The sequence below is a fragment of the Oncorhynchus masou genome, chromosome 14 (assembly GCF_036934945.1).
Source record: "Oncorhynchus masou masou isolate Uvic2021 chromosome 14, UVic_Omas_1.1, whole genome shotgun sequence".
Classification (NCBI taxonomy): Eukaryota; Metazoa; Chordata; class Actinopteri; order Salmoniformes; family Salmonidae; genus Oncorhynchus; species Oncorhynchus masou.
This window is the reverse complement of record NC_088225.1, coordinates 31,621,259-31,646,876: the sequence shown is the minus strand read 5'-3', so window position 1 is coordinate 31,646,876 and position 25,618 is coordinate 31,621,259. Positions and strand designations below refer to the sequence as shown.

At 48.0% G+C, this 25,618-nt stretch overlaps 1 pseudogene; it reads left to right on the top strand.

Moving 5' to 3' along the window:
• Positions 1-24,484, top strand: part of LOC135553776 (trichohyalin-like) — a 139,982-nt pseudogene extending 115,498 nt beyond the window's left edge.
• The last annotated feature ends 1,134 nt before the right edge of the window (positions 24,485-25,618 follow it).

Below are 25,618 nucleotides of genomic sequence, written 5' to 3'. Positions count from 1 at the left end.
CAGGCTGCCCTCCATTCCTCTTGGTCCCCCTCATGTTCTCTGGCAGGCTATTCCAGAGGCTGGGGGCATAGTAACTACAGCTGCTTGCCCCCCATGTTCTCTCCATTCCAGAGGCTCCTCATAGTTGCTGCCCCTCCATTCCTCTTGGTCCCCTCATGTTCTCTGGCAGGCTATTCCAGAGGCTGGGGGCATAGTAACTACAGGCTGCCCTCCATTCCTCTTGGTCCCCCTCATGTTCTCTGGCAGGCTATTCCAGAGGCTGGGGGCATAGTAACTACAGGCTGCCCCTCCATTCCTCTTGGCCCCCTCATGTTCTCTGGCAGGCTATTCCAGAGGCTGGGGGCAGGCTGCCCTCCATTCCTCTTGGTCCCCCTCATGTTCTCTGGCAGGCTATTCCAGAGGCTGGGGGCATAGTAACTACAGGCTGGGGGCATAGTAACTACAGGCCCCTCCATTCCTCTTGGTCCCCCTCATGTTCTCTGGCAGGCTATTCCAGAGGCTGGGGGCATAGTAACTACAGGCTGCCCTCCATTCCTCTTGGTCCCCCTCATGTTCTCTGGCAGGCTATTCCAGAGGCTGGGGGCATAGTAACTACAGGCTGCCCCTCCATTCCTCTTGGTCCCCCTCATGTTCTCTGGCAGGCTATTCCAGAGGCTGGGGGCATAGTAACTACAGGCTGCCCCTCCATTCCTCTTGGCCCCCTCATGTTCTCTGGCAGGCTATTCCAGAGACTGGGGGCATCCAGAGGCTAACTACAGGCTGCCCCTCCATTCCTCTTGGTCCCCCTCATGTTCTCTGGCAGGCTATTCCAGAGCTGGGGGCATAGTAACTACAGGCTGCCCTCCATTCCTCTTGGTCCCCCTCATGTTCTCTCCATTCCTCTTGCCCCTCCATTCCTCTTGGTCCCCCTCATGTTCTCTGGCAGGCTATTCCAGAGGCTGGGGGCATAGTAACTACAGGCTCCTCCATTCCTCTTGGTCTGAGTGGCGCAGCAGTCTAAGGCACTGCATCACAGTGTTAGAGGTGTCACTACAGACCCTGGTTTGATCTCAGGCTGTATCACAACCGGCTGTGACCGGGAGTCCTATGAGGCAGCGCACAACTGGAACAGCGTGGCCTGGGTTAGGGTAAGCGTTTAGCCAGGGTAGCCTGTCACTGTGAAATAAGAATTTGTTCTTAACTGACTTGCCTGGTGAAATAAAAAATAAAACATGTAAAGACCAGCGCCAGAGGACCTGAAGGACCTAGTGGTACATATCTGAAGGCATGTCTGATACTGTATGTAGTGGGTTACACAATCAAGGATTGATTTAAAAACCAATAGAATAATCTTTCAATTATTTTTAACAGATTTGTTCTAAATCCCAGGCAGCCAGTTCAGAGACTTTAAACCGAAGTAATATGCGTTCTCTGTCTGGTCCTGGTCAGTCCCCGTGCTGCAGAATTCTGCCTGTTTTGAGGTTGAACAATGGTTTTATTGGGTAGACCAGACAGGAGAGCATTACAGTAGTCAAGCCTTCTTGTAGTAAAAGCATGGATGATTCTCTCTGTATCACAGGAGGCTGCTGAGGGGAGGACGGCTCATAATAATGGCTGGAACGGAGCAAATGGAATGCACCATGGAAACCATGTGTTCGATGTATTTGATACCATTCCACCCAATTCCGCTCCAGCCATTACCACAAGCCAGTCCTCCCAAATGAATGTGCCACCAACCTCCTGTGATGTATCAGCCTGGGATAGAAACGGCACGTTGGCAATGTTCCTCAGGTGGTAGAAAGCTCTTTTGGTCACATTCCTAAAGTGTGATTTTGAAATTGAATTCAGCATTTAAATTGACACCTAGGAATGTTTCCTGGTGATTTGTCTTTATTGCCTGTGAATTAAAATGTGCGGACAGATTATCTTTCTGTGCTTTGGCTCCAATAATAAGTACCACAGTCAATCATTCACAGTGAGTAGGGACATTACCATTGTGTGACGTTTGGAAGTAGCATTTGTGGAGTTCATGTTCCCTTTTCTCTGGAGCTCGCTGTGTGCTGATACTGTGGTGTGGTGTGTTCCCCTTGACTAGGTGAAGGGCCTTGCTGACACTCTCAGCTTGGTACTGTATCTCTGGAGTTCCAGTACTTCTCTCTCAACAACCACAGTCTGTCCCTGCATGTCACCTCTTCTCTGTGGCTATGACAGACTTACCCTCAGTGGTCTAAAGTACTTAGGTCAAAATCATTTTACTTCATTACATTCCCAAGGGAAATGATGTACTTTTTACTCCATCCATTTTCCCTGACACCCAAAAGTATTCGTTACACTTTGAATGCTTAGCATGACAGGTAAAATTCACACACTTATCAGGCAACATCCCTGGTCTTCCCTACTGTTGGAGTGTGCCCCTGGCTCTCTGTAAATAATTGTTAAAAAGCTAATTGTGCATTTTGGTTTGCTTAATATAAGGAATTTGAAATTATTTTTACTTTTGATACTTAAGTATATTTAAAACCAAATACTTTTAGACTTTTACTCAACTAGTACTTTACTGGGTGACTTTCACTTTTACTTGGTTGATTTTCTATTAAGGTATCTTTACTTTTACTCAAGTATGGCAATTGGGTACTTTTTCCACCACTGCTTACCCTGCTACACTGAAGGAGAATAAAAGTCCCATTCCCCTTGCAGGGTAGAAGTAACTAGTGTTGTATCTGCTTTCAAAGGTCAGGCATTAGAAAACAACTGACAGTTTCCAGTTGATCTGGAATGAAATGTCCCCTCAGTTTCTAGTTCATTTATGGTGATATGTCCATCCAAATGAAAAGGTCAGACGTTTCAGCAGAAATTTCCGAGCTACATACAGTGCCAGTCAGAGTGCTTTCTTCCCAGCATATGTGGGCCAACATGCTTATGCAAGTCACATGCACATCGACACACACACACACACGCACGCACACACACACACACACACACACACACACACACACACACACACACACCATTGCATTGCATCGTAAAACCATCGAAAGTCACTGTTCTCAGAGCAAATTTATGGTGAGAACACAGCAGAGAACAAACAAGCAGGAAGGTATAGGATGCTTGATGAATACTGATCCTGTCAGCCCAGAGGCCCAAGCCATTATCCACAACAACCAGCTGGGAGAGGTTTCTGAGCAGGGCTCTCACACAACTTTCAGGGGGCAGGTGCTCAAAGTGAAAAATGCCCCCCTCCAAAACAAACTGACTTTCATATTTCATATGTCCGAATCCCTAACATACTGATTTTGTAGCAAAAATAGTTTGATTGTTTTAGCGTGGGTTTATTTATTTCTGCAACAACACACTCACTCATCACAAAATGTCAGGTTTGGCCCCCAAAAGGCGAGGGCTGGCTCTGATCGCATGTGTGGGTATGGATGTGGATACGCAGACCCACGAGCCGCTTCTGCCCCTCATAATGAGTTCAGATTTTTGGTGGCTCCCACCCCCTCACAGTTGCCCATTCCTGGCCTAGGAGTGTGGAGACACATATTGTACAATATGAGGAGGAAATTATAATCCCGAAAAAGCTTACCAGTTACTTACCATGACCGCCATGCACTCGTGCAAAAGCTTACCTCTCTTATTACCTAGCAAAGTCAAACCTCTTCAGGGAGATTGCATTTGCACTGAGGTATATACTGAATATTGATGATCATGTAAAACAAGTGTTAATCAAATGTTAGGGGAGGGGAGTGGTGGACTTCACGACGTCACAATGACTTGGGGACAGTGGGTTCAGAACAACAACGACAAAAACGGTATACATCTGTGAAAAGGGTTCTCCTTGGAACCCAAAATGGTTCTACCTGGAACCAAAATGATTCAAACTGGAACCAAATAGGGTTCTTCAAAGGGTTCTCCTATGGGGACAGCCGAATAACCCTTTTAGGTTCTAGACAGCACTTTTTATGTGTAGGCTTCTCTGGCAACTATCACATGAAAAAACAAATCACCCACCTCTCCTTCATTCCCATACACACTTCTGGGCATTAAAAACAAATCACCCACCTCTCCTTCATTCCCATACACACTTCTGGGCATTAAAAACAAATCACCAACCTCTCCTTCATTCCCATACACACTTCTGGGCATTAAAAACAAATCACCCACCTCTCCTTCATTCCCATACACACTTCTGGGCATTAAAAAAAATCACCCACCTCTCCTTCATTCCCATCACTTCTGGGCCAAATCACCCACCTCTCCTTCATTCCCATACACACTTCTGGGCATTAAAAACAAATCACCCACCTCTCCTTCATTCCCATACACACTTCTGGGCATTAAAAACAAATCACCCACCTCTCCTTCATTCCCATACACACTTCTAGGGAATTAAAAAGTGACTTTTTCATGAAAACCTTGATGTCAATGTCTGGAGAAAGAGGTCATTACTAGATGAGTATACCCATCACCCATCTGGTCTCCACTCTGACTCACTGTGAATTATAGAGTGGTAACTTGACTAACTCAACTGGACTTAGTCCTTTCAGCTCCTAGTGGAGCAAAGAGCCTTGAGGTAACTAGGATGAGATAGTTGTACTTCATCTCTCCTCTACTCCCACACACCAACACAGTCTAACTAAAACATGTTCAAATAGTGACATTTGACCATTGCAGTTATAAATCACCTATGCTGACATACATCCACTATCCACATCCACCGTCGATCACTGTACCTGTCCATATGTAAGGTGTCCACATTAGGACACGCGCCCGTTAAAGTTGCACGGAGCACAATGCGTCACTGTGAGTCTCTCTTTAGCGTGTGAGACGGTGACCCTGCTGGCGAGGTCTTGCTGTATTATTACTGCTGCTGTAGTCAGTCTAGTGGAAAGTGGGCAGGGCGGCAGGGAAAGGCCTGTGTCTGGGAGAGTCTCTGGGGCCTAGCTGTGCGTTTGCTGCTTGCCTGACAGCTAACCATGGTCAGGTACCCACAGTGTGACGAGCCAAATGCTGACCTCACTCGCTCTCTCACTACGCTGGGTGAGTGGGTGTGGAGCTGGATGTAGACGGTGTTGGGTGGGTTCTCATGGTGTGTTGACATCCTAGTTGACGTGTACAGTTAGCATGCATGAATTGTGTAAACTGAGGCCGAGATTCAAACTAACCACATTGCATTTGACTTTTAAAGGCAACTTCTCTGACGTTGGCAGAGAATGAATTCATGGTAAACACCTATTGAATACAATACCTTTAAATGTCAAGTGCACCATGACAAACATTGTGGTTTGATTGAATGTGTGTGTTTGTAATGGCTCTATGGATGTGTGTGTGTGCGTGTGTGTGTGTGTGTGTGTGTGTGTGTGTGTGTGTGTGTGTGTGTGTGTGTGTGTGTGTGTGTGTGTGTGTGTGTGTGTGTGTGTGTGTGTGTGTGTGTGTGTGTGTGTGTGTGTGTGTGTGTGTGTGTGTGTGTGTGTGTGTGTGCACCAACAAGTAAACCTTAATCACCTCTTCTCGGCAGTTGACCCAATTCATATAGGCTTTATAATGTATCCAACGTATCCATGAACTGGGGATTATACCCAATTTGTGTCTTTAATCCCAACTCGTTATATCCCCAGTGGCATGGGACTACCAAAACCCGGGAAACTGAGGACCAGATGTATAACAGATAAACCAGGGTGTATGCACCCAGCAGCATGCACACCACTCACACACACACGCCCGCACGCAGCACAGAAACATGCACAAACACACACAAAGACAGGCAAACCCTGCATAGGCAGGCACCTTGTTTGTCCAACTAAGAGAGTGAAGTCTCCGTCCCATAAATGATAGACCTGTGCTTTTCTCTGTCCTCTCCTCTACGGTCACACGCGTGCGACCTCAGCTTTACAACGATCCATAGTCATCACATGATCTCCATTTTGGATCTGTCACTGCACCTCCATTACAAACCTTAATAACTTTACAACATTTTACAAGGAAAGCACTCACATAAATATGACATATGTGTTTTACAAGAACAGTGTTTTGGAGTCAGGGGCGTAGGCTGAAGCCTTTGTTGCGACAGCGGGCCCCCTGGCGAGAACCTTTCCCTGAGTTTCTAAGAGCTTTTGAAGTGTGGGGCTTTATTTGATGTGGGGGGATGTGATTTATGCACGTCACTGGTGCTCCCCTCGCTGGTCTCCGTTCGATCACCAGGGGCTTGGGAGAGAGTAGATCTGGGTTCAACTACTATTTGAAATCATATCAAATACTTAATCTGGACTTGATCAAGTTTGCCTGGCACAATAAACCAATAGGAAAGTGCCGTAAAACTGCACATCCCACCAAATTGACACTCTAGTCCGAAGAGAGCAAACGCTAAAAATATTACAAATACTATTTGAACCCAGGTCAGGGAGAAATCACTGGGTCTCACGATGTCTCCGAGACCCAGAGGCATGACTTAATCAGCCAGTTAAAAGCCAGGACCACTGCATTGCAGCCTTGGCTGGGCCCGTCTGCTGGGCTGTGGTTCACTCGGCCACTGGAGCTGCCAGATACGACGTCAGAAGGAGCGGAAACTGACTGATGACAATAAACAGGGCTGTAATGTGTGTGTACGCAAACAGCAGGAGAGATCCAGAAGCATGGAAATAAAATTCATGTTAATAAGGATAATGTCGTAATGGATTCTATACAGAACTCTTTCCAGGTGTTGAAATCACTTCACATTGAATGGGGGATACCCACCACATGCACTGCCAATGTTTAACACTTCAATTCATCTTGAGATTGAACTGTATTTCTGAGACTGAGGCGTTCCCAATATGGACACCGTACATGTGATAAAGTATTACCGATTTACATTTACTGAAACGCATGATAAGTAATTACTTCTGCAAAGGTTGTACCTGCAAATCAAATGTCTACCTCAACAGGTGCTTGTTGTCTACAGTTAACTTTAAAACTGATTTTAAAGACTGTTGTGAAAATACCAGTGTTCTTCAGCTAAAGTTCAGTTCCATGTCTACAGTACTTTCCCGGTCAGTGTGTGAATTAGGCAGCATGTAAGTGATGCTGCAGTGGATGTATAAAGACATTATGTCATTCCACCTAGTGGTTAACTTTTTGGGTTCATGGCTATTCTGAGTATTCTCTCTCTCTCTCTCTCTCGCGTTCTCTCTCTCTCTCTCGTGTTCTCTCTCTCTCTCTCTCTCTCTCTCTCTCTCTCGTACCCTCTCCCTCCCTCCTCTACTCCTCACTCTGTCCATTTTGGGGGTGGTGAGGAAGTCCCTTTCATGTGGAGGGTGATAAAGTAGCTCGCTGGCCGCACTTGTCAATAGTCCGCTCTCAATAGACCATTCTTGAATATTTTCTGCACCTCTCTCTCTGCGTTCTCTACCCCAGCCTCTCAGCCCCTGCAACAGCCTCTTCATCTTTGCCCCAGCCCCAGCCTCTTACCCAACCATTGTCCCAGCCCCAACCTCTTACCCAACCTCTGTTACCCTCATTGTCCCAGCCCCAGACCTCAGCTCTCTCTTCTTATCTCAATCTTTGTCCCAGCCCCAACCTCTTTCTCATTGCCCCAGCCCCAGACTGTTCTCCTCATTGTCCCAGCTCCTCAGACCCAGCCCCAGCTCTCTTATCCAATCTTTGTCCCAGCCCCAGCCTCTTATCCAACCATTGTCCCAGCCCCAGCTGGCCAGTTTGTATTGGGCAGTTCTTACCTTGAACCAGCCCCCCTCTCCCTCCCTCCTCTACTACTCACTCTGTCCATTTTGGGGGGGTGAGGAAGTCCCTTTCATGTGGAGGGTGATAAAGTAGCCTCTTATCCTCTTTGCTGGCCTGCACTTGTCCCCAATAGTCCCGCTCTGATCAACCCAAGTCCCATCCCCATTACTTGAAAATAAACCTAATTATTTTCTGCACCGCCTCTTTGCGGCATGGTGTTGCAACTGTAGGGATGGTGTCACCATGCTGCAATGGTGCAGCCCCAAATAACTCAGCCCCAGCCTCTACCCCAGCCTCAGCATCAGCCCCTGGCCCAGCCTCTTACCCAACCTTTGTCCCAGCCCCAGCCTCTTATCCAATCTTTGACCCATCCCCAGCCTCTTATCCAATCTTTGACCCATCCCCAGCCTCTTATCCAATCTTTGTCCCAGACCCAGCCTTTTATCCAATCTTTGTCCCAGCCCCATCCTCTTACCCAACCTTTGTCCCAGCCCCATCCTCTTACCCAACCTTTGTCCCAGCCCCATCCTCTTACCCAACCTTTGTCCCAGCCCTTATCCTCTTTGTCCCATCCCCGTCCTCTTACCCAACCTTTGTCCCAGCCCCATCCTCTTACCCAACCTTTGTCCCAGCCCCATCCTCTTACCCAACCTTTGTCCCACACCCAGCCTCTTACCCAACCTTTGTCCCAGACCCAGCCTCTTACCCAACCTTTGTCCCAGCCCCAGCCTCTTACCCAACCTTTGTCCCAGCCCCAGCCCCATCCTCTTATCCAATCTTTGACCCAGCCCCAACCTCTTATCCAATCTTTGTCCCAGCCCCAGCCTCAGCCTCTTATCCAATCTTTGACCCATCCCCAGCCTCTTACCCAACCTTTGTCCCAGACCCAGCCTCTTACCCAACCTTTGTCCCAGCCCCAGTCTCTTATCCAATCTTTGTCCCAGCCCCAGCCTCTTATCCAATCTTTGACCCAGCCCCAGTCTCTTATCCAATCTTTGTCCCAGACCCAGCCTCTTACCCAACCTTTGTCCCAGCCCCAGCCCCCTCTTATCCAATCTTTGACCCATCCCCAACCTCCCAATCTTTGTCCCCCCAGCCTCAGCCTCTTATCCAATCTTTGACCCATCCCCAGCCTCTTACCCAACCTTTGTCCCAGCCCCAGTCTCTTATCCAATCTTTGTCCCAGCCTCAGCCTCTTATCCAATCTTTGACCCATCCCCATCCTCTTACCCAATCTTTGTCCCAGCCCCCTCTTATCCAACTCTAACCCAACCTTTGTCCCACCCAGCCTCTTACCCAACCTTTGTTCCATCCCCAGCCTCTTACCCAATCTTTGTCCCAGCCCCAGCCTCTTACCCAACCTTTGTCCCAGACCCACCTTTGACCCAGCCCCAGCCTCTTACCCATCTTTGACCCATCCCCAGCCTCTTATCCAATCTTTGACCCATCCCCAACCTTTGTCCCCAGCCTTTGTTCCAGCCCCAGCCTCTTACCCAACCTTTGTCCCAGACCCAGCCCCAGCCTCAGCCTTAACATGGTCCGTACTCCCCCCTTTACAGCAGGCCGTCCTTTAATGCTCAATCACAGTAGGAGACTGACCCACTAAACCAACAACCCCCTCTCTAAAAACCATACCATCATGAAACTCACTCCACTGTACTAAGTGGTGACACATAATTGAAGTCTACTCTGCACCTAAAACAACTAAACATTAACAACAGTTATCTGGTCAAGTTTAATCTAATCGTACCCATTTGAGGAATTACTACATACATACATATCGTAATGATCTTGAAGGGGTGGTGGTGGTGGTGGGGCTGATCGGTGTAAGTCTGACATACTACAAACATGAACCATATGTGTTTCACCCTTTGTCTTTAAAAGGTAGTCAGGTGGCTTTGTTGTGGAAGTACTAACCCCCTAGGAGAGTACGGTTTAACCCCCAACCTCCCCAAGCTCTGACTCCCATCCTTCCCTTCCATCCATCCTGCATCAGGCCGTCCCTCCCTCTGGCAGCCTTCCTCAGACTGATTCCTGCCCCTTCAGAGCTCCCATTTCCTAGAAGTTCCCCTAGCGAATGTCCGCCTCCCCTGCAAGCCCCCTGGGGCCAGGCCTGGTTTGGTCTAGTCTGAGAGGTAGTGGTCTAGTGGCCATTTGGCTGGATCCATGGATAACCATGTTTGTGTCCCAAATTGCACCCTATTCCCTATATAGTGTACTATCTTTGAGCTGATCCCTATGGACACATTTGGGATGCAATCCCAGATTCTCTGTGACCTACGTTCTGAAAACTGCATCATGTTGCTGGGAAGGGAAAAGAGACCGGAGGGGCCAGGAGGCATTCAAAAACCTCAATTACAGCAGAAAATGGATTTGAACTAGATGTAAATTCAGCGTTTAAGATATTCCCACATCTAACCCTCCAGACTCCAGAAATGATGCTGTTGCGCTACAGTGGCGTCTTATCAGCGGCGGGATGCAGGAGGCGGGGCAGGCCAGACCAGGCCAGGGAGGAAGTGGTGTCTCCCCAGTGGGAAATAGGTCTCGTTGCACTGCATGTTTATTCATGTGCACCGCTGGGAATGTGACAATGACAAAGAGAGCAGGATTTATAAAGTCTTAATAACCACGAATCATAATGGCTGCTTTGCGGTGCTGTCTAGACAAGGAACGGTTCAACTGGGTGTGGGTGTGTGTGTCAGAGGGTTTTGGGGGTGCTGGGATGGAGGAAAGGGGGGTGGTTGGGGGGGGGGTCAGTGCTGGAATGGGTGAGTTAAAGTGAGCATTCTATTGAGGTCTTAGTTGGGCTAATCTGGCCCATGTGACAGAGAGCAGTGAGCTTTGCCTGCCACGGAATGCCACAGGCTGTTGTGCTGTGGACAAAAAGAGACAGAGGCTTAAGCTGCAGGGGGGCAACACTGGCTCCCACCGCGCTCCCAGGGAGCTGCAGCACTCCGAGCTACACCAAGGGAGGGGGGGGAGTTCTCAGGGTCTAACCCCCCCAAGAGGACTGGTGGAGCAGGAGTAACCAACGCCAGTACCAGAACCACCACTCATCAGCTCCACACCAACACCCCTAATGCAACACCCTCGTACCGGCCTCCCTCCCTCTCTTTGCCCATGGCTGAGGGTGGGGAGGGGGGATGATTTGTACACATGCTCCCCTCGTCTCTCTCTCTTTCTGTCCTGCTCAACCCCCCTCCCCCTCGCAGAACGTGCACATGCACACATGCACACACGGACACACGTACACACACACACGGACACACGTACACACACACACACGGACACATGTACACACACACACACGGACACACGTACACACACACGGACACATGTACACACACACACAGACACACGTACACACACACACACACGGACACACGTACACACACATACACGGACACATGTACACACGGACACACGTACACACACACGGACACATGTACACACACACACGGACACACGTACACACACACACACACGGACACACGTACACACACACACACGGACACATGTACACACACACACACGGACACACGTACACACACACGGACACATGTACACACACACACGGACACACGTACACACACACGGACACATGTACACACACACACACACACACCACACACACACGGACACATGTACACACACACACGGACACATGTACACACACACGGACACATGTACACACACACGGACACACGTACACACACACGGACAAATGTACACACACATGTACACACACACACACACGGACACATGTACACACACATGTACACACACACAGTGTGTTGGGACGGGTTCCTGACCAGTGAATAAAGTGGTAACCAGATGTGGAGGGCAGATGCTCCTCTGGTGGTGTAGCAAGTTGTTGTGATTCCCTTCTGCTTTGTTGTGAACCTCCTACAGAGGAGGTGAGACAGAGACTGAGTGTCTTCGTTTCACCCCCTGTAGTCACAGACAATCATCATATCTATCTGTCTGTTGTAGGGAATTACCACAACAATGATAAACAATAACACAAATGAGTCCCCAATTGTTGTTGTTGTTTTCCTCCAAAAAATCTGACTTTTTTTGGTAACTTTCTGAAGTGAAACTGTTCTTGAACATTGTGTTCTTCTCATTCTGGATCAGAGTCACAGAGGATGACTTCATTAGACTACTACCCACAGTACTATTTACAGGTTGCAGTATGCATTTGGTCTGGTGCCAATGCAGTTATAGTACATAAACATCTATAGAAGAGTGAAGGAGGTTTTGATTAGATCAGACTGAAATTGGCAATCAGTGTTTCAGAAAACCAAGCTGGGGCTGGAGAATCACTCTCCGCAAAGGATTCAACATCCATGATCAAAATGACAGTTTTAAAAGGCTATACAGTGTTTGTTTACATTTACTTTGTTTACAAACGTCAGAGTAAAACCAGCGTATATTTTGTGTTCTGATGGGGTCTGTCAGTTAAAAGGCTGTTATTTAGTCTGCGTCACTATGAGATGGTATAAATAGACTGAAACTGGGTCTTAAACAGTAGTTTTATGGGGATTTTTGTATTATGCTAATTCTATTTCCGCTGGGCCATGGACATCGACCTTAGGGGGTCAAACGTTTATTACAAGTCTTATAACGCATTAGAACCATAACATAAAGCAGTACATCTGAAGACTTAAATAAAGTCTTACCGAAACGTCAGTCCCCCTGCCAAAACCAACCATCTAATTCATCCAAATCTCCCAGCAACTAGACTGAAGCTCCAGAGCTCAAGGTCTGGGAGGGACGTGAGAATTACAGCCGAGATGGAGTATTCAGGTCTGTCAGTGTCAACTCCTCCCCTTTTCTCTCTCTCTCTCCATCCCCATCCCTCCCTCATTCCCCCCTCCCTCCCTCCCTCCCTCACTTGCTTTAATTAGGAGAAATAATCAGGATTTGCATCACAATGGTGGCCAAGTCCCTTTTACCATAAGTAACCCGTTTGGCTTCAGAGGTCTAATGAAAACGTAACATCACCTAAGCCGTCCTTCACTAGATTCTCAGACTAACCGTGGACGGTCCCAAAGGGGAAAGCTCTGGTGCCTTGAGTTGGTTTAATTCCATTGTCTGATAAGCATTGCGCCCCTAAAATCCAGCCCAGCCAAATCCTCTTGAGAAGGGGCTAAGTGGCAGCGCTGAGTAGGGAGAAGGTGGAGAGGAGAGGGGAGAGAAGGCCAGCTATAGCCAGCTCTGGCTTCTTTGGAGCTCTCCCCCTAGTCTCCTCAATCCACCCCCTCCTCTCCCCTCCCCTCCACACCCTCTGGCCTCCCTCTCCTCTCCCCCACTCTCCCCCTCAGCTGTCCCGCGCTACAATGGGGCTGAGCATCTTTTGTGGCATTAACGGTTTGTAGGAGCGAGGAGAACAATGTATGAGAAGTGAGGAGCGAGGGGTTCCCACACACAGGCACCGACGTGTCCTCTCACACCCCACTCCTCGGAGACACCAAACCTGCACAGCTGATCCGCTGGCCCCCTCTGTGCCTGGCTGCACCCCTTTCACAGAAAAACACACACTCGTCCACATGCTCGTACATGGACGTTCTGAAAGGCAAACACACATACTGTACAGTATGAATGCACGTATGGGCATGTTATATTTAGTCGTTAGACATATGACATATGTGTTCATGCATATGCATGTTTTCCAGATGGTCTGTCGCTACTGATGAACATAAACATACATATGCATGATGTACACAAATGCATGCACACACACACACTCACACCCAACATACACACACACACATATGCACACATATGCACACACACACACGCACACACGCACAGACACACGCACACACACACACACACACACACACACACACACACACACACACACACACACACACACATTCTTGCACATGTTATTTAATTGGCTGCAGTGAGGCTGATGCAATCCTTTTGTTCTGTGAAGGCTGAGGGGATGTCTAGGGGCTTGATTCATTTGTACTGTCATACCGTGGGAGAGGGAGGGTGGGGGTCCCCTCCACTGGGGATGAAGGGTGGGAATGGCACTTACACCCAAGGTGCGTGTGTGCATATGCAGTCTATGTGAATGAGTTTTGTGTGAGTGTCGTTGTAGTGTGTGTGTGTGTGAGTGTGTATATAGTGTGTACAGTGCCTTGCGAAAGTATTCGGCCCCCTTGAACTTTGCGACCTGTTGCCACATTTCAGGCTTCAAACATAAAGATATAAAACTATTTTTTTTGTGAAGAATCAACAACAAGTGGGACACAATCATGAATTGGGACGACATTTATTGGATATTTCAAACTTCAAACTGAAAAATTGGGCGTGCAAAATTATTCAGCCCCCTTAAGTTAATACTTTGTAGCGCCACCTTTTGATGCGATGACAGCTGTAAGTCGCTTGGGGTATGTCTCTATCAGTTTTGCACATCGAGAGACTGAATTTTTTTCCCATTCCTCCTTGCAAAACAGCTCGAGCTCAGTAAGGTTGGATGGAGAGCATTTGTGAACAGCAGTTTTCAGTTCTTTCCACAGATTCTCGATTGGATTCAGGTCTGGACTTTGACTTGGCCATTCTAACACCTGGATATGTTTATTTTTGAACCATTCCATTGTAGATTTTGCTTTATGTTTTGGATCATTGTCTTGTTGGAAGACTAATCTCCGTCCCAGTCTCAGGTCTTTTGCAGACTCATCATGTTTTCTTCCAGAATGGTCCTGTATTTGGCTCCATCCATCTTCCCATCAATTTTAACCATCTTCCCTGTCCCTGCTGAAGAAAAGCAGGCCCAAACCATGATGCTGCCACCACCATGTTTGACAGTGGGTATGGTATGTTCAGGGTGATGAGCTGTGTTGCTTTTACGCCCAACATAACGTTTTGCATTGTTGCCAAAAAGTTAAATTTTGGTTTCATCTGACCAGAGCACCTTCTTCCACATGTTTGGTGTGTCGCCCAGGTGGCTTGTGGCGAACTTTAAACGACACTTTTTATGGATATCTTTAAGAAATGGCTTTCTTCTTGCCACTCTTCCATAAAGGCCAGATTTGTGCAATATACGACTGATTGTTGTCCTATGGACAGAGTCTCCCACCTCAGCTGTAGATCTCTGCAGTTCATCCAGAGTGTTCATGGGCCTCTTGGCTGCATCTCTGATCAGTCTTCTCCTTGTATGAGCTGAAAGTTTAGAGGGATGGCCAGGTATTGGTAGATTTGCAGTGGTCTGATACTCCTTCCATTTCAATATTATCGCTTGCACAGTGCTCCTTGGGATGTTTAAAGCTTGGGAAATCTTTTTGTATCCAAATCCGGCTTTAAACTTCTTCACAACAGTATCTCGGACCTGCCTGGTGTGTTCCTTGTTCTTCATGATGCTCTCTGCGCTTTTAACGGACCTCTGAGACTATCACAGTGCAGGTGCATTTATACGGAGACTTGATTACACACAGGTGGATTGTATTTATCATCATTAGTCATTTAGGTCAACATTGGATCATTCAGAGATCCTCACTGAACTTCCGGAGAGAGTTTGCTGCACTGAAAGTAAAGGGGCTGAATAATTTTGCACGCCCAATTTTTCAGTTTTTGATTTGTTAAAAAAGTTTGAAATATCCAATAAATGTCGTTCCACTTCATGATTGTGTCCCACTTGTTGTTGATTCTTCACAAAAAAATACAGTTTTATATCTTTATGTTTGAAGCCTGAAATGTGGCAAAAGGTCGCAAAGTTCAAGGGGGCCGAATATTTTCACAAGGCACTGTATATATAGTATTATGAGTGTACATAGAGCAAGATAATGTCAAGGCAGATAGTCTGGGTAACCATCTAATGAACTATTTAGCACTCTTAATTTATTTTTATCTTTATTTAACCAGGCAAGTCAGTTAAGAACATATTCTTATTTTCAATGATGGCCTGGGGACAATGGGTTAACTGCCTGTTCAGGGGCAGAATGACAGACTTGTACCTTGTCAGCTTGAACTTGCAACCTTCCGGTTTCTAGTCCAACGCTCTAACCACTAGGCTACCCTGCCGCCCCAAAATCTTGGGGGTAGAAGCTGTGCTCTGAGCCTGTTTGTCCGAAGGCCAATGGTCTGGTACCGTTTGACAACGTCTTTGGCAAATTTTGTGGCACTTAGCGGTCGAGAGCGGTGCATTTCCCATACCAAGCGGCGATACAGCCATTCAAGATGCTCTCGATGGTGCAGCTGTAGAACTGTTTTAGGATGTTTCACCACGCGCAAGACGTGATGTCACCAACTTTAACTCAATATCCTGGTCAATCTCTAGGAGATGAAAAGGCGTGACGAGACCAGTGTGTGGATAGTCATGGTGTAAGGAAATACTGTTGATCTATTGTATGCACACACTTTATGAAACATGAGGATCAGTCTGTTATGTTGGTGCTGGTTCGATTTTAGGTGTTGTAACATCAGGGTCGTGCTGTGAAAAGGAATAAAGTTGTACTTGAACTCTAGAGGAAGTGGGGTCAAGTTAAAGAAGATGAGCATGTCAGTTTTCATCAGATGCATTCTGGGTAGATGATCCTAGCTCTGGTGTCCATAGTAGGACTGTCTCAGTCTCCGAACTCAGTCAGGTGGGTTAGTTAGAGCTGTGGCTCTGTAGATGTATCCTCTGTGATGGAAGCTGTGTATAAAGCTATACCTTCTCATAGCTGCAGATATCCCATCAAGCAAAATCTAGTTGTAAACTGGTTTTCTAATCGAGAAGGCATCATTTACCATATAATCTGTTGGTTGCTTTCTGTTCGGATTACAACCAGATGAAGGCGTATTTTTCTGGTTGCTAAAAAGACATGAACAAAACCTGACCACAATGTAATACAAAAGATGAGCCCTTATCCTCACCAGTGTCGTCCTATTAAGGACATCATTTTCAGCCTCTCGACGTCATTATTCATGAGCCACCTTTTTCAAATGCCCGGCATTGAGATGCTACTGTCCAAATGGTACATTTTATGCTGTGCATAGGGTGACCCAGGGAGGGGTGCAGGGGGTTTGTGGGGAGACTGCTCAGAGGAAGAACTATATATAGCAGGCTAAAATACCCAGTGGTGTTCAATCTAATGTCAGATTAATAATAAGGGGACAAAACGTAAAACGAGTCAAAACGTTTTAGATCAGAAAAGACAGTCCAGGTTGTCCCTTTCTGATTCGGTCTGTTTTCTCCTTCTGATGCCTAATGAACCGGACCCTGAGCCAGGTCCAGCACCAGCACCAGGACCAGCACCAGCACCAGGACCACCACCAGGACCAGGACCAGCACCAGCACCAGAACCAGCACCAGCACCAGGTCCAGCACCAGGACCAGGACCAGGACCAGCACCAGGACCACCACCAGGACCAGGACCAGCACCAGCACCAGGACCACCACCAGGACCAGGACCAGCACCAGCACCAGGACCACCACCAGGACCAGGACCAGCACCAGGACCAGCACCAGCACCAGCACCAGCACCAGCACCAGGACCAGCACCAGGACCAGGACCAGCACCAGCACCAGCACCAGCACCAGCACCAGCACCAGGACCAGCACCAGGACCAGCACCAGCACCAGGACCAGCACCAGCACCAGGACCAGCACCAGCACCAGCACCACCACCAGGACCAGGACCAGGACCAGCACCAGCACCAGCACCAGGACCAGCACCAGCACCAGGACCAGCACCAGCACCAGGTCCAGCACCAGCACCAGGACCAGGACCAGCACCAGCACCAGCACCAGCACCAGAACCAGCACCAGCATCAGGTCCAGCACCAGGACCAGCACCAGGACCAGCACCAGGACCAGCACCAGCACCAGGACCAGCACCAGCACCAGGACCAGGACCAGCACCAGGACCAGCACCAGCACCAGAACCAGCACCAGCACCAGGTCCAGCACCAGGACCAGCACCAGGACCAGCACCAGGACCAGCACCAGAACCAGCACCAGCACCAGGTCCAGCACCAGGACCAGCACCAGGACCAGCACCAGCACCAGGTCCAGCACCAGCACCAGGACCAGCACCAGGACCAGCACCAGCACCAGGACCAGGCAGAGTGCCATAGTATGGAAACAGCCTTCATCCGGACCCAGTTGCCTGGTTGTCACATGGCCTGTTAATGGGAGAGAACAGGGAACTTACGCACGGCGGCCTCAGCTATGACGTGCGTTCTGCCTTGGGTCCAATTAGTGTGTACGTAAGTTCAGCAAGTGTGTGTGTGTGTGTGTGTGTGTGTGTGTGTGTGTGTGTGTGTGTGTGTGTGTGTGTGTGTGTGTGTGTGTGTGTGTGTGTGTGTGTGTGTGTGTGTGTCTGCGAATGCAGCCCCTGTTATTATGCACCATAGCAGCTGATTGGAGCTAGAATGTCTGGCCTCTCCCAGCTCAACATGCCTTAGGTGGGCAGCTGCATACTTAACCCTTTCCTCCCAGACGACTTCAGAGTGGACACTGTTACTACAGGTCACACGTACGGCCAGGAGCTGGCTTGTATTCATTATGGCATAATATAATCCCAGACGACTTAACCCTTCACCTCCCAGAGCTGGCTTGTATTCATTATCTCAGAGTGGACACTGTTACTACAGGTCACACGTACGGCCAGGAGCTGGCTTGTATTCATTATGGCATAATACTTAACCCTTTCCTCCCAGACGACTTCAGAGTGGACACTGTTACTACAGGTCACACGTACGGCCAGGAGCTGGCTTGTATTCATTATGGCATAATACTTAACCCTTTCCTCCCAGACGACTTCAGAGTGGACACTGTTACTACAGGTTACGGCCAGGAGCTGGTTTGTATTCATTATGGCATAATACTTAACCCTTTCCTCCCAGACTATTTCAGAGTGGACACTGTTACTACAGGTCACACGTACGGCCAGGAGCTGGTTTGTATTCATTATGGCATAATACTTAACCCTTTCCTCCCAGACTATTTCAGAGAGGACACTGTTACTACAGGTCACACGTACGGCCAGGAGCTGGTTTGTATTCATTATGGCATAATATGGCAAAACATTTTGCAATGGAAATGAATATGTGCCCTCATTAGACATGTTTTCTCCTCCCTCCTCCTCCCTCCTTCCTCCCTCCTTCCTTCCCTCCTCCCTCCTTCCTCCCTCCTTCCTTCCCTCCTCCCTCCTTCCTCCCTCCTTCCTTCCCTCCTCCCTCCTCCCTACTGAACATGACCCTAAGGAGATGGATGCTACCTGTTTGGTCAACTTCAGGAAACATTGTTTAACACTGCAGAACATTTTTACTTATTTGTGTGTATAAGATGGCGCCGACGAAGAAGGTCAACATATTAAGTGGTGCGATCCGACTTTGCTTTTTCATTTGCTAATACTCTTACTTTTTAACTGTGCATCGTAGGGAAAGGGCTCGTAAGTCAGCATTTCACAGTAAAGTCTACAGCTGTTGTATGACAAATAACATTTGATTTGATTTGGTAGTTACAAAAATTTGAATACACTCAGAGTTTATTAAAGAAAAATAACTATTAAAAAAAGCAGTGGTTGTGTTTTTCAGTAACTTTAAGGAAGTTTCTCTTCATGTCTTTCCCCACCTGTGACCCAAACAGACATGTTCTATGTGTTAGTAAGTGAGGATGTGTGTGGTAGTAAGTGAGGACGTGTGTGGTAGTAAGTGTGAGGACGTGTATGGTAGTAAGTGAGGACGTGTGTGGTAGTAAGTGAGGACGTGTATGGTAGTAAGTGAGGACGTGTGTGGTAGTAAGTGAGGACGTGTGTGGTAGTAAGTGAGGACGTGTGTGGTAGTAAGTGAGGACGTGTGTGGTAGTAAGTGTGAGGACGTGTGTGGTAGTAAGTGTGAGGACGTGTGTGGTAGTAAGTGAGAGGACGTGTGTGGTAGTAAGTGTGAGGACGTGTGGTAGTAAGTGAGGACGTGTGTGGTAGTAAGCGTGAGGACGTGTGTGGTAGTAAGTGAGGACGTGTATGGTAGTAAGTGAGGACGTGTGTGGTAGTAAGTGAGGACGTGTGTGGTAGTGAGTGAAGACGTGTGTGGTAGTAAGTGAGGACGTGTGTGGTAGTAAGTGAGGACGTGTGTGGTAGTAAGCGTGAGGACGTGTGTGGTAGTAAGTGTGAGGACGTGTGTGGTAGTAAGTGAGAGGACGTGTGTGGTAGTAAGTGAGAGGACGTGTGTGGTAGTAAGTGTGAGGACGTGTGTGGTAGTAAGTGTGAGGACGTGTGTGGTAGTAAGTGAGGATGTGTGGTAGTAAGTGAGGATGTGTGTGGTAGTAAGTGTGAGGACGTGTGTGGTAGTAAGTGTGAGGACGTGTGTGTCTCAACCCACTGGTGTGTTATATTTGTCCTCTTCTCTCCTTCTCCTGCCTTCCTCCCCTCCTCTATCCTTCTTCCCCTCCTCCCTCTTTCCTCTCCTCTTCCTGTCTTCCTCCCCTCCTCCCTCCTTCCTTCCTTCCTTCCCCTCCTTCCTCCCCTCTTTCTGCCTTCCTCCCCTCCTCCATCCTTCTTCCCCTACTCCCTCTTTCCTCTCCTCTTCCTGCCTTCCTCCCCTCCTCCCTACTTCCTCTCCTCCTCCCTCCCTCCTTCCTCCCCTCCTCCCTCCTTCCTCCCCTCCTCCTGCTTCCTCCCCTCCTCCTTCCTCCCATCCTCCCTCCCCCCCTCCTGTCATCCTCTGTCCCTCCATCATCTAATGTAGAGCTGTGTGTGGATCCAGGGCAGCCCGGCCAATTCCCACACTCCACCGCTCCTGTGCTGTCAGGTCCAATCAGAGTCCAGATCTGTGTCCCAAAAGATACCCTTTTAACCATATAGTGCACTACCGTTGACCAGAACACTATGGGCGCAGTAATGCTCTACATAGGGAATAGGTTGCCATTTGGGATGCAGCCCCGGATCTGCATTCATTTTCAGCCACCTGTGCCAGGCGCCTCGTTGCTACCCCAGACCAGCGTACCCCCCTCCCCCCTCTTCGGCCCTAGGTTGGCCACCGTCTCCCGGAGCAACTGTCACATGGTGTGCTGTGCAGGCCATTTGTCACCAATTGTCAGAGTTTAGCGGGGCAATGGTCTATGGCGGGATGGGGGGGATGAGGAGGAGAAGGAGATGGGGATGAGGGGGAGCGGGGGCGTGAGGGAGCGGGGGCGTGAGGGGGCTCTCTCTAATAGGATGATAAAACTCCCCCACTGAGAGGAAGCTGGGGCCTCTGATCGCGCTGTGTGTGTGTGTGTGTCTCAATCTGCCAGGACCTCAATCCAGTGTGTGTGTGTCATTGGGGTGCAGTTGGGAAAATGTAAGCCCATAAGACAGGCAGACACACTCCCTTAAAAATGATCTCACACACACATGTTCGACCCACTTATCTGTCCCACCATATCTCCTGCAGTTGCTCTCTTCCCTCTCTATCTCTCTCTTTCTCTCACACACACACACACACACACACACACACACACACACACACACACACACACACACACACACACACACACACACACACACACACACACACACACCATGCCATTGTTCTGTTATGGACTTGGACATGCCAGCCCTATATTGCCCGGGGCAAGGTATTTGTTAGCATAGTGTGTTAGTGAGGCTGATGACCTGTTTATTTTGTTTCAATAACCAATGACCTTTTAAGAATGTCTGGGCCTGGATATCATTACAAGGAAGGACGCAGTCCTGTGGGTATGTGTCCGTGTGTGAGTGTGAAAGTTCATCTTACAAAATTTTCAACAGGAAAAGGGCCTGCACCCTCCACCCACCATCCCAGCGCCCTTCGCCTCACCCCAGTCCTGACCTCAGGGGAGATGGACGGTGGAGCCGGGAGGTGTATCCTCGGAGTTCCCCAGTAGGAGACAGATATCAGAGTTCCCCAGTAGGAGACAGATATCAGAGTTCCCCAGTAGGAGACAGATATCAGAGTTCCCCAGTAGGAGACATATATCAGAGTTCCCCAGTAGGAGACAGATATCAGAGTTCCCAGTAGGAGACAGTAGGAGACAGATAGTTCAGAGTTCCCCAGTAGGAGACAGATATCAGAGTTCCCCAGTAGGAGACAGATATCAGAGTTCCCCAGTAGGAGACAGATATCAGAGTTCCCCAGTAGGAGACAGATATCAGAGTTCCCCAGTAGGAGACAGATATCAGAGTTCCCCAGTAGGAGACAGATATCAGAGTTCCTCCCCAGTAGGAGACAGATATCAGAGTTCCCCAGTAGGAGACAGATATCAGAGTTCCCCAGTAGGAGACAGATATCAGAGTTCCTCAGTAGGAGACAGATATCAGAGTTCCCTAGTAGGAGACAGATATCAGAGTTCCCCAGTAGGAGACAGATATCAGAGTTCCTCAGTAGGAGACAGATATCAGAGTTCCCCAGTAGGAGACAGATATCAGAGTTCCCCAGTAGGAGACAGATATCAGAGTTCCCCAGTAGGAGACAGATATCAGAGTTCCCCAGTAGGAGACAGATATCAGAGTTCCCCAGGAGACAGATATCAGAGTTCCCCAGTAGGAGACAGATATCAGAGTTCCCCAGTAGGAGACAGATATCAGAGTTCCCCAGTAGGGAGATACAGAGTAGGAGACAGATATCAGAGTTCCCCAGTAGGAGACAGATATCAGAGTTCCCCAGTAGGAGACAGATATCAGAGTTCCCCAGTAGGAGACAGATATCAGAGTTCCCCAGTAGGAGACAGATATCAGAGTTCCCCAGTAGGAGACAGATATCAGAGTTCCCCAGTAGGAGACAGATATCAGAGTTCCCCAGTAGGAGACAGATATCAGAGTTCCCCAGTAGGAGACAGATATCAGAGTTCCCCAGTAGGAGACAGATATCAGAGTTCCCCAGTAGGAGACAGATATCAGAGTTCCCCAGTAGGAGACAGATATCAGAGTTCCCCAGTAGGAGACAGATATCAGAGTTCCCCAGTAGGAGACAGTGTTAGTCTAATGGATCTGTTTTCCTTCCCAGGGGAAGTGGTTATTTAAGTTGATAATAGGAGGAGAAGTTCTCCAAACATCAAGGACTCTTCGGGGAGAATGTATGTTTTTAATAGAGGAGATGCTAGAGGAGAGAAGGGGAGGGGAAGAAAAGGGAAGGGAGGAGATGAGTTGAGAGAAGAGAAGAAGAGAAGAGGACAAGATAGGAGAAGAGAATAGAAGGGTAGAGAAGAAGAGAAGAAGAAGAGAAGAGAAGAGAAGAGAAGAGGAGAGGAGAGGAGAAGAAGAAGAGAAGAGGAGAAGAAGAAAAGAAGAGAAGAGTAGAGAAGAAGATGAGAAGAAGAGAAGAAGAAGAGAATAGGAGATGAGACAAAGGAAAGAAGAGAAGAGAAGACGGAAATAATAGAAGAGAAGAGAAGAGGAGAAAAGAAGTAGAGAAGAAGAGAAGAAGAGGAGAAGAGGAGAAGTGGAGAAGAGGAGATGAGAAGAAGAGAAGAAGAAAGTAAGAGAAGAATAGAGAAGAAGAAGAGAAGAGGAGAAGAGGAGTGCGAAGAGGGAAGGAGAAGAGAAAAAGAGAAGAGAAGAAGAGAAGAAGAGAAGAGGAGAAGAAAAGAGGAGAAGAGAAGAGGAGAAGAGGAGAAGAGATGGGGAAGAGGAGAAGAGGAGACAAGAAGAAGAGAAGAAGAAAATAAGAGAAGAATAGAGAAGAGGAGGAGAAGAAGAGAAGAGAAGAGGAGAAGAGAGGAGAAGAGGAGAAGAAAATAAGAGAAGAGGAGAAGAGGAGGAGAAGAGAACAGGAGAAGAAGAGAAGGGGAGAAGAGGAGAAGAGAAGATAAGAGGAGAAGAGGAGAGACGAGAAGAAGAGAAGAAGAGTAGAAGAAGAGTAGAGGAGAAGAAGAAGAAGAAGAGAAGAGAATAGAAGAAGAAGAAATTAAGTGAACAGAAGAGAAGAGTAGAGAAGAAGAGAAGAAGAAGAGAAGAGGAGATGAAAAGAGGAGATGAAAAGAGAAGAGAAGAAGAGAAGAGAAGAAGAGAAGATGAGATGAGGAGAGGATGAGAAGAGAAGAGGAGAAGAGGAGAAGAGGAGAAGGGGAGATGAAAAGAAAGAGAAGAAGAAAATAAGAGAAGAGTAGAGAAGGGGAGGAGAAGAAGAGAAGAGAAGCAGAGAAGAGGAGAGGGGAAGAGGAGAAGAGAAAAAGAGAAGAGAAGAAGAGAAGAAGAGAAGACGAGAAGAGTAGAGAAGAAGAGAAGAAGAGAAGAGAAGAGGAGAAGAGGAGAAGGGGAGACGAAAAGAAGAGAAGAAGAAAATAAGAGAAGAGTAGAGAAGGGGAGGAGAAGAAGATAAGAGAAGCAGAGAAGAGAAGAGGAGAGGGGAAGAGGAGAAGAGAAAAAGAGAAGAGAAGAAGAGAAGATGAGAAGAGTAGAGAAGAAGAGAAGATAAGAGGAGAAGAGAAGAAGATGAGAAGAGAAGAGGAGGAGGAGAAGAGGAGAAGGGGAGACGAAAAGAAGAGAAGAAAAGAAGAGAAGAGTAGAGAAGGGGAGGAGAAGAGAAGAAGAGAAGAAGAGAATAAGAGAAGAAGAGAAGAAGAGGAGAAGAGGAGAAGAGAAGAAGAGGAGAAAAGGAGAAGAGGAGAAGAGAAGAAGAGAAGAAGAGAGGATAAGAGGAGAAGAGGAGAAGAGAAGAAGAGGAGAAAAGGAGAAGAGGAAGAGAAGGGGAGAAGACAAGAGAAGAGGAGAAGGGGAGACAGTGAGTGGTGTGGGAGGAAGATTGAATGTTACTTTCTGCTTAATTAATGGCACTATGTGATATTCCAGGAGTCTTCACTTCAGGTCTTCAAACGATAAGATAAACCCTCCTGTTGTAGGAGTGGGATGTCAGAGAGAGAGATAAAGAATTATCTGAATCTGATATCACATCAATTCATCGTATTCTCATCCGAACCGTGCATTCAACTGTCCATTGCGGATCTGCGCAGATCCATTTGCTGTCTTCGTAGTGCAGCTGTCTTGGTAGTGCTATGGACTGTATTTGCCTCGTCATGACCTTGCCTGCAAAACAACCAGTCATATTTCACAGTATAGAAAGCCGTTTCAGACAATAGACATGATATACTTTAGGATAATGATGTCTCCAGGCGTTTTCACCACTTCTAACTGTTCACCAGCCGAGAAAGGTTGACCGGTGTTGACAGTGACCACTAAAAACCTGCACCTTGTTATAACTAGCAGACACATTTTTCAGTCCAAGGTGGTCAAAGACGCCCAGATTCCTGAAGGTGCCACTTTTAGGCCCCTACAATAATTTAGTGTTCTGAGGCCGACCCAGGAGAAATGTCTTTAGAAAGACGACTCTAAACAAACTCTTCATGGGCTGTCAGGCAAATGTGTTGACTTGGCCGTGAGTTCTGGGGCCTCCAATTCCAACGATTAGAAAAATATGATGCGTGCAATACATAGGAGCGTGTGTGTGGTGGAGAGTTGTGTGTGTGTGGTGGAGAGTTGTGTGTGTGTGGTGGAGAGTTGTGTGTGTGTGGTGGGGAGTTGTGTGTGTGTGGTGGAGAGTTGTGTGTGTGTGGTGGAGAGTTGTGTGTGTGTGGTGGGGAGTTGTGTGTGTGTGGTGGGGAGTTGTGTGTGTGTGGTGGGGAGTTGTGTGTGTGTGGTGGAGAGTTGTGTGTGTGTGGTGGGGAGTGTGTGTGTGTGGTGGAGAGTTGTGTGTGTGTGGTGGGGAGTTGTGTGTGTGTGGTGGGGAGTGTGTGTGTGTGGTGGAGAGTGTGTGTGTGTGGTGGGGAGTTGTGTGTGTGTGGTGGGGAGTTGTGTGTGTGGTGGAGAGTTGTGTGTGTGTGGTGGGGAGTTGTGTGTGTGTGGTGGGGAGTTGTGTGTGTGTGGTGGGGAGTTGTGTGTGTGTAGTGGAGAGTTGTGTGTGTGTGGTGGGGAGTTGTGTGTGTGTGGTGGGGAGTTGTGTGTGTGTAGTGGAGAGTTGTGTGTGTGTGGTGGGG